This window comes from Ochotona curzoniae, unplaced genomic scaffold, assembly GCF_017591425.1.
Source record: "Ochotona curzoniae isolate NIBS_2020 unplaced genomic scaffold, NIBS_Ocur_1.0 contig_3498, whole genome shotgun sequence".
Taxonomy (NCBI): domain Eukaryota; kingdom Metazoa; phylum Chordata; class Mammalia; order Lagomorpha; family Ochotonidae; genus Ochotona; species Ochotona curzoniae.
The window spans coordinates 46,351,085-46,365,338 of record NW_024465885.1 but is presented as its reverse complement, the minus strand read 5'-3'; the positions used below and the strand labels follow the sequence as shown (position 1 = coordinate 46,365,338).

The window sequence follows — 14,254 nt, the reverse complement described above, 5'->3', positions numbered from 1 at the left end:
CCACACAAGGGCTGGCTGGCTGGTGAAACTCAAGAAGAAGCTGAAGCACAGGGGCATCCATCCTCTTCCACTATTCCATGTACCAGGGCAGCAGTGGGCATGCACTCATGCATTATATGCATGCACTTACCATAATGCACACCCCCAAATAAACATGCATACCACATCCAGACACACCCCTACACAAAACTACATATACCTGCACACCAAAACATGTGCACAGATCACACATATACGCAACAACACATCACATGTACCCACATGTGCAGGCACACAGATAACACACATGGACACACCCATATGCACACAAATCACACATGTACAATTACTCAAACATGTATGACCATACACATTGTTGCACATATGTACACAGTCCCCACGATGCAACACATACATGTACATAAACCCCTTACACACACAACGGGGCCCTACTTCCACACAGGGCATTCCACACCTCTTTGTGAAGAAGTTAGGCCACAAACTACTTCTCCATCCAAGTATGAAACAGCCCCACCTCACTTAGCTTCCAGGATCAGAGGAGAGCAAGCCCACTCAGGGTGGTCTGGCCATGGACAGAAACCACTTCAGTCACGTCACAGCAGAGCACAACCACTTCACCACGTGCAAGCCACAGCACCTGCATGCTTCCTTCGGAGTCTACGGCGCTTAGATTTCGGTGCCACGCCATCTTGCCAGCCACACCTTGGCTCCGCCTGCCATACCTTGGCTCCGCCTGCCGCACCTTGGCTCCGCCTGCCGCAAGGGAGCTCCAGGTGGCTGATGCAGTTTGGTGCTTGCTCTGCTTCCATACCTCCCTGTCTGTCTTTTCCAATGGTGCCCTTCCTAGGCCTGCCTGCCCTGGCAGCTGCCACATTCTGCTACTACCCCTGTCACTGACTGACCTGGACACAATGTCCCTCAGGCTGGGGCGCCCCAGCAGACACCCCGCAGTGAGCTTCTCCAGCAGCAACAGGGGTTGGGAGCACAGACCCTGGAGAAGACAGCTCCAGTCACGGTGTAACTGACAGGGGCTCCCACAGGAAGGCACTGTGTTGGGGAATTGAGGGCTCAGAGGCCCAGGGGTGACCAGCAATGCCAGCTGGAGTCCTGGGGAAGGAGGCAGAGCACAGAGAACAGGTGTGGAGAACACGAGTACTCAATCCACTACCATGAACCAGGTGCTGTTGAAAACATAGTCACTGGGCCATGGAAAACATTGAATGACATGTATCTGGAAGTGTTATCTTTCTGCTTGCTAAACATAGCTTCCTTCAAATGTCAGTGAGCCATCTAACGGACAAACCACAAAGCTGACATGGAAGGCAACTTGCTTAAAGTCAGAGCTGGAGGAAGGGGAGGGGCGGCTTGGGGATGGTGTCTCCGGGCCATTCGGAACAGGCTTCCAGCCCAAGCGCCTGCTGGGAGAACTCAACAGTCTTCAGTCACACCCAGAGCCAGAACTGTCTGTTCTTCCTTCCCCTACCAAACACCCTTGGGGCACTGCCAGAGAGGGTTCTGCACAGGTGCCTGCAACCGGGACGATTCCCCGAGCTCTCTGGTTCCCCTGCACGTGGGACACACAGCAGCTACCCACCAGGTCAGTCCTGCCATGGGTGACAGGCGCAAGGTGCAATGGCACCAGCCAGTGTCACTCAAATCCTCAAGCAGGCATACCCAGCGCTTGGCTCTCCATGGCCACCCAGCTGATGAGCTCCATCCCTGGCTCCCTCGGCTCCCACGGTGAGGAAGGGCACTACCAAGGAACCAGCTCTGGGGGCTTGGGTGTGGGTGGGGGGGCATCCAGGCACATGGCCAGCCTGGCTTCCTCCAGACACGCTCCAGGGCTGACTCATCTCTCCACGGTGCTGGTGGTTCTCCAACCCTGTCCTAGTGACACTGGGCAGCACGCTGCGGCAGGCACAGCAGGCTGCAAGGTCACGAGCTCCCCAGAAATGCAACAAGGTTCCACACTGAGGACAAAATGTCCACAATGGGAACATGGAAAATCCCTCTAACAGCCTGTGATGGTAGCCAGCAGATGCTCTGGCACAGGCGGCCAGGGGCAGGGGCTGGTACATGGCATTTGGCACATTTTTTAAAAAAGGTATTTATTCATTTAAAAGGCAGGGCTGCGGAGAGAGAGGAAATTACAGGAAGGGAGAGAGAGAGAGAGTTCCTTCGTCTGCTGTTCACTCTCCCAGAGGCCACACTGCTGGGGCTGGGCCAAAGCCAGCAGCTCTATCAGGTTTCCCACAGGTAGCAGAGGCCTAAGCACTTGGGCCATCTTCTGCTGCTTTGCAACAAGTATTAGCAGAGAGCCTGGTCAGGAAGTGCAGCAGCTGGGACTTGATCCAGCACTCATACGGGATGCTGGCTTTGTAGGCAGCAAGCTTATGTGCTACAGCACATCGGCCCTAATTCCGCACCTTTGAAGGACAGATACCTCGACCACAAACAGATAACCGTGTCTATAACAGCCCACAGAGGAAAGGGACTCGGGTTCTGATGGGCTAAGGGCGGCCCAGCCACGGGCTGTAAGGCCAGCCCAGCCAACCATGAGGGTGTAAATGAAGCCCATAACATCTCACAGAACCCCAGGTCTAGGCCAAGGGGCTCTCAACTGCAGCTATCTCCAGCAGGGCACATCTAGCAACATCTGGAGCCATTTCTGGCTGTCATGGCTTGGGGTAGGAGGGGCACCATTGGTATGTGGTGCACCGAGGCGCGCCCCCAGCCCAGACTGTCCACAGTGCTCAGTGGACAGAGAGGTCCAGCGGGACACGTCTCTGTCCTGGCTCACACAGCAGCTTGCCAACAACCACAAAGGGCCCCAGCATTTTTCGTGTCCATCTTCTGCCATCGTGGAGCTGGCTGTTAGCCTGTCTTTCTGCCATGCCATGAGATGTTAGCCATAGGTTCAGTGCCACATCCTTACAGGAGAGCAATCAATCAGTCAGTCAAGTGTGTGCCTTTCATGTCTCCGCTTTAGAAGCCACAGCAAGGTCACCTGCCCGCCATCTAAACTGTTGCTTGCCAGCAACACAATGACAAGGCTGAACTCCCACTCCTGGTACAATAACCTTCACCACTGCAACCTGACCTCCGAAACATAATTAGGGTTCTCCTGGCAAGAAACAGGAGTGGGTGCTCGGTGGTAGGGCAGGTGTCTCAGAAGGGGGTGTCCAAGGTGAACCCAGAGCTCCAGCTCCATGTTCCTGCCCGCATTCTATCTCAGCTGAGTCCCACTACCCTCTAGCACTCTAACTCCAAGGTCTGGCCAGGAGGCGGGACCAGTGCAGGTGTGATGACCACCAGAAGCATCTGAGTGGATGGGAAAGACAGGGCTGCATGATCATTGAGCAGCTCCACCCCTTGTGCAGGCATCAGGCCATAGAGACGCGTTTCTAGCAACACACACACTGTGGTCCCCCTCTGGAAGCTGGGAGGTTGGTGTGTTGGAGGTGTGGTCCACAATGACCTTGTGGGAGAGGTGAGGGATGCTGAAGACATGAGGCCTGGTGCTCACCAGGGAAGCTGCCCTCGGGGGGGATTTGTGTGGTCCTCACAGATCTCCTTCTTCTGGTCCCCACCAGGGGTTGGAGTGACAAATGCCACCAGAACAGTGCCCTCACGGTATCTACTTGTTCTGCCTTCCTCTGTCAGGCCAATACAGGGACACTGAGGTGCCAGAACCTCTGGCACGACCACCCGGAGGAGAGCGACTTACTGGTCTGGAATATTCTGCACAGCTGACACAGGAGCTATGCCAACCTCAGCCACACAGGGGCTGCTGTGTTTGTGGATTTCTCTGCTGTGTGGCTGACGTCACTGTAACCAATGCATCAGCAGTTACCACCACTAACAGTTTCAGCAAAACACGAGGAAAGCAGTAGGAGACACGACGCGGGATGGTATACCTGTCCACTGGAAGATTCCTGAAACAACTAGCTGATACAAAACACAGACACGAACGCAGTCTCTTGCATGAATGACAACCAATCAAAACACTGGAAAACAATCCCACTTACAAGGGCAAAAGTACATGCATAAGCCGCATCCTACACTGAGGATGTGGAAGATCTCAGGGAAGAATAAATGCAGAAACAGTGGTGAATAATGTGAGCCCATGAAGAGAATGACTGTTCTATGTTCTGGACCCCACTTCTGGAATCATCCGTAACTGTTACTTAAAATCAAAGTTGTTGCCGTTTTTTTTTAAAGCTTTATTTTATTTTTATTGGAAAGTTAGATATTAAGAGAGGATGAGAGACAGACAAGAAGATCTTCCATCTGATGATTCATTCCCCAAGTGACTGCAATGGCCAGAGCTGTGCCAATCCAAAGCCAGGCGCCTCTTTCAGGTCTCCCATATGGGTCCAGGGTCCCAAGACTTTGGGCCATCCTTGACTGCTTTCCCAGGCCACAAATAGGGAGGTGGATGGGAAGCAGAGCCACCAGAATTAGAACCAGCACCCATATGGGATCCCAGCGCATTCAAGGCAAGGACTTAAGCTGACAGGCTACTGAGCCAGGCCTGTTGCTGTTGTTTTAAAGGTTTATTTATATACCTGAAAATCAGAATCACAGAGAAGAAAGGGAGGGGTGTAGGGGCAGGAAGAGACAGAGAAAGGGAGATCTTCCACCTGCTGGCTCACTACCAAGACGGCTGCAATGGCCAGCTCTGGGCTAGGCTGAGCCTGCAGCCAAAAGCTTCTTTCACTCTCCCACGTGGGTGGCAGGTGCCCAAGCTCTTGGGCCATCTTCTGCTGCTTTTTCCAGGTGCACCACCAAGGGAGGAGGATCAGACCTGGGGAAGCCAGGATATAAACAGGCTCCCGGAAGTCTGTTTTGCCAGCCCCCAATTATTTTTTAATTATTATTTTTAAAATTTTGCAAATGATTTTAAAGTTTGGGAAATGCTACAGAAATACAGAAACACAGGAGTGACAGGTTGGGATGGAAGATGGTCCCGCCTGATAAAGCATAATGGAGAGCACACGTCAGCAGGTGGAGGCTCTGGCTTCTCGGCAGAACAAAGCGCAGGCCAGAGCCTGGCGGCACACACACTGACACAGCAACTCCACCCCTGGCAACATGCCGGGCAAAAATACCCATGTGCACCAAGATGCTTATGGAAATTTTATTTATAATTGCAGAAAATTGGAAATAAGTTCAACTTTCTGTGAGGCCTTTTAGATTTCGGCCACTCCTACACAATTTCTATCCATTCCTCTTAGAGAGAGACAGACACACACACACCCCTGAGAGCTCCCTATAAACTGTTCAACCTGCTTTCCTTTCACTTTGTTGTGAGTGATTCTTCATGCCAGTAACTAAGTCTATTTCATTCAATGTCTGTGCATATCAAAACACTCCTGTCCGGGACTTCTGACACTCCCCTGGATTCCTGTAGCTGTTTTTATGTTGTGTGTCAACAAAGATCATGTGCTAACTTTCTGAACATTTGTCATCCAGGAAATGCAACAGCTGCCATGAGGTGCTACTGCACTCGTACTAAAACTGTCAAAATTAGAGACTGACCACACCAAATGTTGATGAAGACACAGAGCTTCACACACCTTAGGCAGAAGTGGAACAAGACAAGGCTGGCATGATGACTCAGTTGGCTAACCCACTGGAGCAGCCCATATGGACACTGGCTAGTATCCCAGCTCCTTGCCTGTGGCCTGGGAAAAGCACCAGAGGATGGCCCCAGTCCTTGGGTCCAGGCACCCATGTTGGAGACCCAGAGAGGGGCCCTGGTTTCAGATCAGCTCAGCTCCCACCACTGCAGCCATCAGAGGAGAGAATCAGAGGGTGAAAGATCTCTCTGTTTCTCCTTCTCTCTGTAAAATCTGCCTTACCAACAAAATCAATCCTTTTTAAAAAAAGAAATGTAAAATGACACGACCACTTCTGAAAAAAGCTTGGCAGTTTCTTTAAAAATTAAGCACGTGCCTACTGGAAGCAAGTCAAACACCCATTAACAAGGAAATGCACAGGCACCATGGGTGTGTGCACGGAGCCTTACTTAGCACTGAAAAGGACTGAACCAGCAATACACAATACAGCAATGGCCTGGATGACTTAACATAGTTCTACTGAGGGGCCTGGCAGGGCAGCCAAGTGGCCAGAGTTCTCACCTTGCATGCACAAGGATCCCAAATGGGCATCAATTTGTGTCCTGCTGGCTCCACTTCCCATCCAGCTCCCTGCTTGTGGCCTGGGAAAACAGTCGAGGACGGCCCAAAGCCTTGGGAGCCTGCACCTATGTGGGGGACCCAGAAGAAGCTCCTTGCTTCTGGCTTCAGATTGGCTCAGTTCCAGCCATTGTGGCCACTTGGGGAGTGAATCACTGGATGGAAGATCTTCCACTCTCTCTCCTCCTCTCTGTATTTATTTCCAATAGAAATAAATAAATCTTAAAAAAAAAAAAAGTTCTGCTGAGTGAAAGAAGACACATCAGATAGGGGAAAAAGAGCAATACAAACTAACCTATGGTGTCTGGACCCGTGGGGCCAGGGGAAGGACCCCAGGAAATCTTGGGGTGACACGATGTTCATCACCTCGACTACGGGGACAGTTCCATAGAAATGTGAACATGTCGAAACTCAACAAATGTATGCATGGCTTACTGAAAATCAAGCTGGGAACCGAGGGTCAGAGACCATTTTAAATGCTCTGTGCTGTGGCACAACAGGTTAAGCCACTGAAACGCCTATCCCATAGCTAAGTACGGGTTCAAGTCCTGACTGCTCAAGTTGCAACGCAGCTCCTTGCTAGTGCACCTGGAGAAGCAGGTGATGGCAGCACCCGAGCCCCTGCCACTCACGTGGGTGACACATGTGCAGAACCCAGACGGAGCTCCTGGCTCTGGCTTCTGCTTGGTCCCACCTAGTGTGGTCACCTACGGGAGTGAGCCAGCGGATGGAAGATCTCTCTCTCCCTGTCACCTCGCCTTTTGAATAAACAAAAAATATTTTTTTAAAAGGTATTCAGAAACTACTTTATAACTGAAAAATAAATAAATCAACAAAGGAATTGCATATATTTGGTTCCACAAAAACTTCAAATGCTGGTAGTCGTGGTCTGATAGTTTTTTTTTTTAAAAGATTTATTTTTATTATTTTTTTATTGGAAAGGCGGATGTACAGAGAGGAGAGACAGAGAGGAAGATCTTCCGTCCGATGATTCACTCCCCAAGTGACCACAACGGCCGATACTATGCCGATCTGAAGCCAGGAGCCTCTTCCGGGTCTCCCACGCGGGTGCAGGTTCCCAAAGCTTTGGGCCGTCCTCGACTGCTTTCCCAGGCCACAGGCAGGGAGCTGGAAGGGAAGTGGGGCTGCCGGGATTAGAACCGGCGCCCATATGGGATCCCGGGCGTGCAAGGCGAGGACCTTTAACCACTTGCGCCACCGCGCCGGGCCCGGTCTGATAGTTTTTAACAGCCATGCTGAACTTGGTTCCTTATGCATCAGCCTGCCTGGGCTGTAACACAGACAGACACCTGCTTCTCCCGGCTCCAGGGGCTGGCCAGCTGTGCCAGCTGCTCCATCCTCTCCCTGGCTGACAGCACCTCTGAATCGTGTCTAGAGGTTGGGGAGGGAACATACATCAGCCTCTTCCCTTCTCCCAAGGCCAAAAACCTGAAAACAGTCCCAACCTCACGGCCTCATTTCTCCTCCACGACCCGATAAAAACCCTATCTGCATTTACAGTCACCACTGGGGAATGAAGAGTTTCTTTCTCTTTTTTTAAAAAGATTTACTTACTTATTTGAAAGGCAAAGTTTGAAGTAGGGAGAAAACAGAGAGCAAGAGGGAGAAAAGAGAGATCTTCCAAATACTGCCTCACTTCCCAAATAGCTCCAGTGAGCAGACCTGGGCCAGTGTGAAGCCAGGAGCCAGGAGCTTCTTCTGGGTCTCCCTCACAGCTGCAGGAACCCACGGATCTGAGCCATCCTCTGTCTTCCACTGCTCCGCCAGATCACAAGCAAGGAACTGGACTGAAAGTGCAGCAGCCAGGTCTCAAACAGCGGCCATACAGAACCCTGGAACTACAAGTCACAACTCTGTCTCCTACACTACAGCGCAGCCCCAGGACTAAGACTTCAGGAGACATGACTGTCCACAGCACTTTCCACACCCAGGGCTGATGTGGAAACTCTGACCTCACTTTTGTGACAGAATTGCTACGTGGTGAGGGCTTGGTGTGGCAGCCTAGTGACTAAAAGTCCTCACCTTGCATGCACCAGCATCCTGTATGGGCACTGGTTTGTGTCCCAGCCGCTCCAACTTCCCATTCAGCTCCCTGCTTGTGGCCTGGGAAAGCAGTGGAGGATGGCCCTAAGCCTGGGGACCCTGCACCCACATGGGAGACCAGGGGAAGCTCCTGGCTCCTGGCTTCAGATCGGCTCAGCTCTGGCTGTGGCAGCCACTTGGGGAGTGAGTCAATGGATAGAAGAATATTTTCTGTCTCTCCTTCTCTCTCTGTAAAAAAATCTCCCTTTCAAATAATAATAATAATAATAATAATTTTTAAAATTAACAACAGTGATCCAAAAATAGTCAGGAAAGGGGATGGCATTATGGCCCAGCAGGTAAAACCGCCACCTGCAAAACCATACGGCACCAGTTCAAGTCCTGGTTGCTCCACTTCTGATCTGGCTTCCAGATGGTGGCCTGGGAAAGCTGCAGAGAATGGCTGACATACCTGGGCCCCAGAATCCATGGGGGAGCCCCAGACGAGGCTCGTGACTCCTGGCCATTGATGCCAGCTGGGCAGTGGGCTAGCACATGGAAGGTCTAGTCCCTCTCGGTGACTCACGTTTCACATAATTAATGACTCTCTAAAAAAAAAAATAGGGAGGTGCTACAGGCCTCCACTCTGCCTCTAGGGTTGCTGTTATATGTCTCGGGTTGGCCAACTGAAACTGGCCAGGGTCCTCCATTGTTCTGTCCACATGAGTGTCCTAACTAACCACCACTACCCCTCTAGCTTACTCAATTTCAAGAAGGAAGCTGACAGACATGTGGGCAGCCCCAGGCCCTGTAGGGAAGTCTGGGCTCGCGCAGCTCCAGTCAGGCAAGTGGCCAGTCATTGCTAACCCTGCCAGGCACCTACTCTCCCCAGTGCTGGCCCGATTCCCAATGACAAGGCTACCAGTGCCCACTGCCACCCTGGCCCTGGCACACGGGGGCAGCCAGGACGTAGGTCTCTGGCTCTGAGCTCCTCCCATCCCCAGAAGGAGGAGGCCTGCCGACTTGCCCCTCCCTGTGTCCAGCCCCTGGCCTCCTCTCATCATGCCACAGACACAGGTCTGCACCCCAGATGGCCTCCCTGCCAGCTTGCCTGTGGCACCCTGGCTTGTGCATGCCAAGGTCGCACTCTGAGCCCCTCCCCACCCTACTTCCTGGCTCTTTCTTCTCTGTAGCTGACGTTACATTGCTGCTCCCTCTCCCATCCGCAGGATCTATTGCTGGCCTGTGAGAACAGGGACCCTGTGGACACGGGCAATTCCCCAGTGCCCGGGAGCTCCCTGAACCCTGCTTCTACTGCTGCATTCACACCTGGAGCCGCTGCAGCCAAGTACTGGGTGGCTCAAACAGCACAGAGGCCCTGGCGCCTACAGTGCAGGTCTGCGCATGGAGACCAAGCCTGTGAATTTGCACCAGGTGCCAAACCCGAGACCCATTCTGGGACATAGCAGGTATTACAGGATGTGCTATGTCAAGTCCTCGCACACAGAGGGCCTTTGGAAGGTCAGCCGCCTGGGGCGGGGCCAAGACATCCATCCAAGGTCACCTTGCAAAGTCAGATCTAACTGCACAATCACAGCAACCAGGAACAAGAAACCCAGTCAAGAGAAGCGGGCAGAGTGCTTTAACAAACTGTCCCTGTCTTCTGCCACCTGGCCCAATGCTGCTCAGGAGGTTCAAATCCGTGAGCAAAGCTCTCAGGAGGGAGCAAGCACTTGGAACTGGACTCTGATCCTTCCTGCAGCGTGGGCGGGAGGGAACGAGAGGAGGACTCCATTTGCACCTCTGTTCCTATGAGTGACCCCACCTGGCTGACAACAGGTGCTGGTGGGAAGCAGACCAAGCGGGCAGGGACGATGGCCTGCGAGCCTCCAGGCCTGTTGGCACTGCTGGGTCCTTTCTTGCTGGCTTTGACCATCTCTCTCTGTATCTCTCCATCTTTCTCTCCTTTCCCACATCAAGCAAATTAGAAAAAATTAGGCCAGCAACAGGCTGTACTTGGCGTCCATGCACTCCAGGATGTCCACTGTGTGCAGCTCAAGGAAGCGTCCACCAGCACCCCACCCCGATATAACATCCACAACGGAAGCAGGGCCAGGAAAGCCACAGGAGGAGGGGCAAGAGCCCGTCTGCCCAACCGAGGGCCTGAGCTGTGTGAACAAACTCCCATTCCACACTTCCTCTTTCTCCTCTAAAAACCAGGGAGAGTTGTCAGGCCTTCACAACCAGCCAGCAGTGGACGTTGGTGGGCTAACGTGTGAGGCTAGCATTCTGGTCATGCAGAGTCATTCAGCTGCCCAGTCCTGCCCCAGCCCTCCTGGACACCACAGCTCATACGACCTGCACACCAAGACTTCTATCTACCAGTTCGCCGATGGCCACGCTAAACTGCAGGTGGCAAACCTTGCTTTATTACACTCTAAGGAAGACAGAAAGAATACAATGCCAGGTGCTCAACTAGCTGTGAAATGACTGAATGACCGATGCTTTAAAAGCTCCTCACAGAAAGATTTAGCTGGGGACCAGGCAGTGGGTTGAGCCACTGCTTGTGATGCTGGCATCCCATGCCAGAGTGTGGGCTGAGGTTCAGATCGCTCAGCTTTCCAACAATTTTCTGCTAACACTCCTGGAAAGACAGCGGAAGACGGCCTAACTGCCTGGGCCCCTGTCGCCCACGTGGAACATGTGAATGCAATTCCTGGTTCCTGCATTTAGCCTGGCCCAGCCCTGGCTATTGCAGCCACTTGTTGAATGAACCAGTCAATATCTCTCTTTCTGTCACTCTGCCTCTCAAATAAACACTAAAAATTTTTAAAAAGTCAACTGTACTTTATAAACTACATTTCAAAAGATAGGTTAATAGAAATTGATAAGCTTGTCCTAAAATTCATACAAAATGACAAGAGATCTTAAGCGGCCAAAATAATTATGAACATGTAACATCAAATCTGGAGATCTCTAACTTTCCAATGTCAAAACTGAATTCAAAGTTGCAGTAATCAGAACAGAGTGGTCCTCGCATAAGGATAGATACAGATCAATGAAAAAGAAGCAGGAGTCCAAACATAAGCCCATGTATTTAGGGTCTACTGAGCGTCAGCAAGCGCTCCAACATAATTCTTTTCAAAGGGAAAAGAACAGTTTCCTCAACAGATGGTGCTGGGACAGCTGAATTTCCACACATAAAGCAATAACACTGGGTGTTCCCACCGGACCACACACAAAATCGAATCAAAGACCCAAAGCAAGCCAGACTCTGAGCAGGAACCATGGGGACATTGCCATGACGTTGGGTTTGGCAGCGTTTTCCACAGGCAATACTGTCAGCACAAGCGACAAGACGAAACACTAGACAAGCTAAACAACAAGAGAAAACGCACAGCGACAGTCAAGAGGGGCTGGCACTGCAGCACGTGATGATGCCAGCACCCCATACTGAGCGCTAGTTCAAATCCAAGGTATTCCAGTTCCAATCAGCCACCCCCGCTAATGCGATGGTCCAGGTGGCCCCTGCCACCACGGGGGCCAGCACGGAGCTTCTGCCTCCTGGTCTGGTCTGCGCCTTACCCATCTGGAGCATGGAAAAGCACATGGAAGGTTTTTCTTTTTCCTCTGTAACTGCCTTTCATGTCAAAAAGACAAACAACTCAACTTAAAAGTGGGCAAGGTACTTGAAATTCCTCCAAAAAATGTACAGATTGACAATAAACTCATGAAAGGGTCTCCAAACGTACTAGGTACCCTGGAAATGCCAATCAATGCCCTGCTGAGGGAGCAGTTTCCTGCCCCTCATGGCATAAATGCTGGCAAGAAGGCAGAGATAACCAAGATGACGGTCGCAGGCTGCAGGCTACTGCCCCGCAGGAAGCGATGGGGTCCCCCCGGCCCCCGACCCAGCAGTTCTGCTCAGGAGCATGTACCCAAGAGAACTGCAGAACTGCAGCCACACCCGTGGCACCCTGAACATCCAGCAGCCCCACAGTGGGTAAGGAAATGGGACCTTATTTATACAGCGGAGAACTGCTCAGGCACACAGAGGAGCAAGCACGCTCCCCACAGACGGGCCTTGAGGATGCCAGGCCACACACCCGAGTCCACTCAGGCTCGGGGTCCACTCACAGGAGGTGTCCGTGAAGACAGAGCAGGTTAGCGCCTGCAGGGGCAAAATGGTGGGGGCGCCATTCAACTGGTATGGGATTACCTTTTGGGATGACAGAAAAGTCCCAGAACTAGACAATGATTGTGCAACACTGTGAATGTACTGAAAGTGGTTTAGCTACACACTTGCACATGACAGCGAGTTGTACACCTAGGAAGGAAGAAGACAGGAATCATGAAGACTCTCGAGACCCCAGGCAAGCTGACTGCCAGAGACGAGACACCTGGCGCGTGGGCACGCCTCCAACCCTTCCAGTCGCATATTCCCTCTGCCTAGAAGATAGCCTGCTTTCCAGAGAGCCAGGGAAGGCTGGGCCACACAGCTGTCCACCCCAGCCAGCAGCCAGTCATGACATTCACATGTCATCATCAAGCCCTCCTGGCCAGGAGCTGTAGCCACCACCACCTGCCAGGGCTGGTCGGCTGCCCGGAGCCACGCATGGAGTCCGCCTGCCTGCTGCCCTCACTCACCCCTGTTCCCTGCATGGCATAAGTGGAGGGAGGTTTGTACCTGCACTGGGGTACTGAGACCCGCAGAGTCCAGCTCAGCCACACAGCCATGGAACCAAGCAGAGCCTCTGGAAGGCCAGATACACCCTGGCTGACACCAGGGTGGCAAGCTGTTAACGGCGGCACCCTCCTCTGGCCGGGCGGGAAAACACAACAGGCCACACAGCCAGAGGGCAGACCGAGTGCAAGATGGAGCCCACAGCTGACCGCTTTTGGTCTGACCTTACCCGATTTCTCTCATCTAAACACACACAACACTTGAATGTGTACACACAAGTTCTGGGAAGATTCCGGTATTTATTCATCCTTTGTTCTTCTTGGAGTTACCAGTCAGCAATAAAAGATTGAAAAAACTCAGGAAGAAACACAAAGCAAAGAAACACAGTATATAAAGAAAATCTTTGAATAACTAACCTAACCATTTAAAATTTTTGTTGTCTAGACATCAATACTGTTCAAGTATACAAAGTGGAATTAAAATGTTTATTTTGCTATAAAATTGTAATATATTCTATTTATTTGAAAGACAAAAGTGCCAGATACAGGGAGGAACAGAAAACCAGAGAGAGATCTTCCAACCACGAGCTCACTCCCTAGATGGCCACGGGAACACTCCAGCCAAGTTTCCAACATGGTGGCAGGAACCCAAGTGCTTTGGCTCATATTCTGTTACCTTCCTAGGTGCATCAAAAGACACAAGATTGAAGTGGAACAGTCAAGCATTGAACCAGTATTCTGATACAGGACCCTAGCAGTCTGGGTGGTGGCTTACCTTGCTGTACCACAACGCTGGCCTGTGATACAAAAATGTTTGAAACCCATGCACGTAAGGGATCTTTAAGAACTTGATAGAAGACACGTACTATGAAAACACTAAGAGGCTCGGCACGATGGTTTTGTGGCTAACGTCCTGGCCTTGCATGTACTAGGATTCCATATGGGTGCTGGTTCCTGTCCCGGCTGCTCCAACTTCCCATCCAGATCCCTGTTTCTAGCCTGGGAAAGCAGCAGAGGATAGCCCAAAGCCTTGGGACCCTGCACCTGCATGAGAGACCAGGAGGAGGCTCCTGGTTCCTGGAGTTCAGCCACAGAGGATGGCCCAAAGCCTTGGGACCCTGCACCTGCACGGGAGACCAGGAGGAGGCTCCTGGTTCCTGGAGTTCAGCTCTGGCCATTGCAGCCACTTGGGGAGTGAACCAGCGGATGGAAGATCTTTGCCTCTGTCTCTCCTCCTCTCTGTAATCTGACTTTGCAATAAAAACAAAAAACAAACAGGTAAATAAATCTTTAGAATGGAAGGAAGGAGAAACGCACACACACGCTAA

General features: G+C 51.8%; 1 protein-coding gene across 1 annotated transcript in view; it reads right to left on the bottom strand.

Annotated features, from left to right (window-relative positions):
* The window catches only part of DOP1B (DOP1 leucine zipper like protein B), a 107,776-nt gene that overhangs the window by 89,143 nt on the left and 4,379 nt on the right, over positions 1–14,254 (bottom strand). The window lies entirely within an intron of this gene.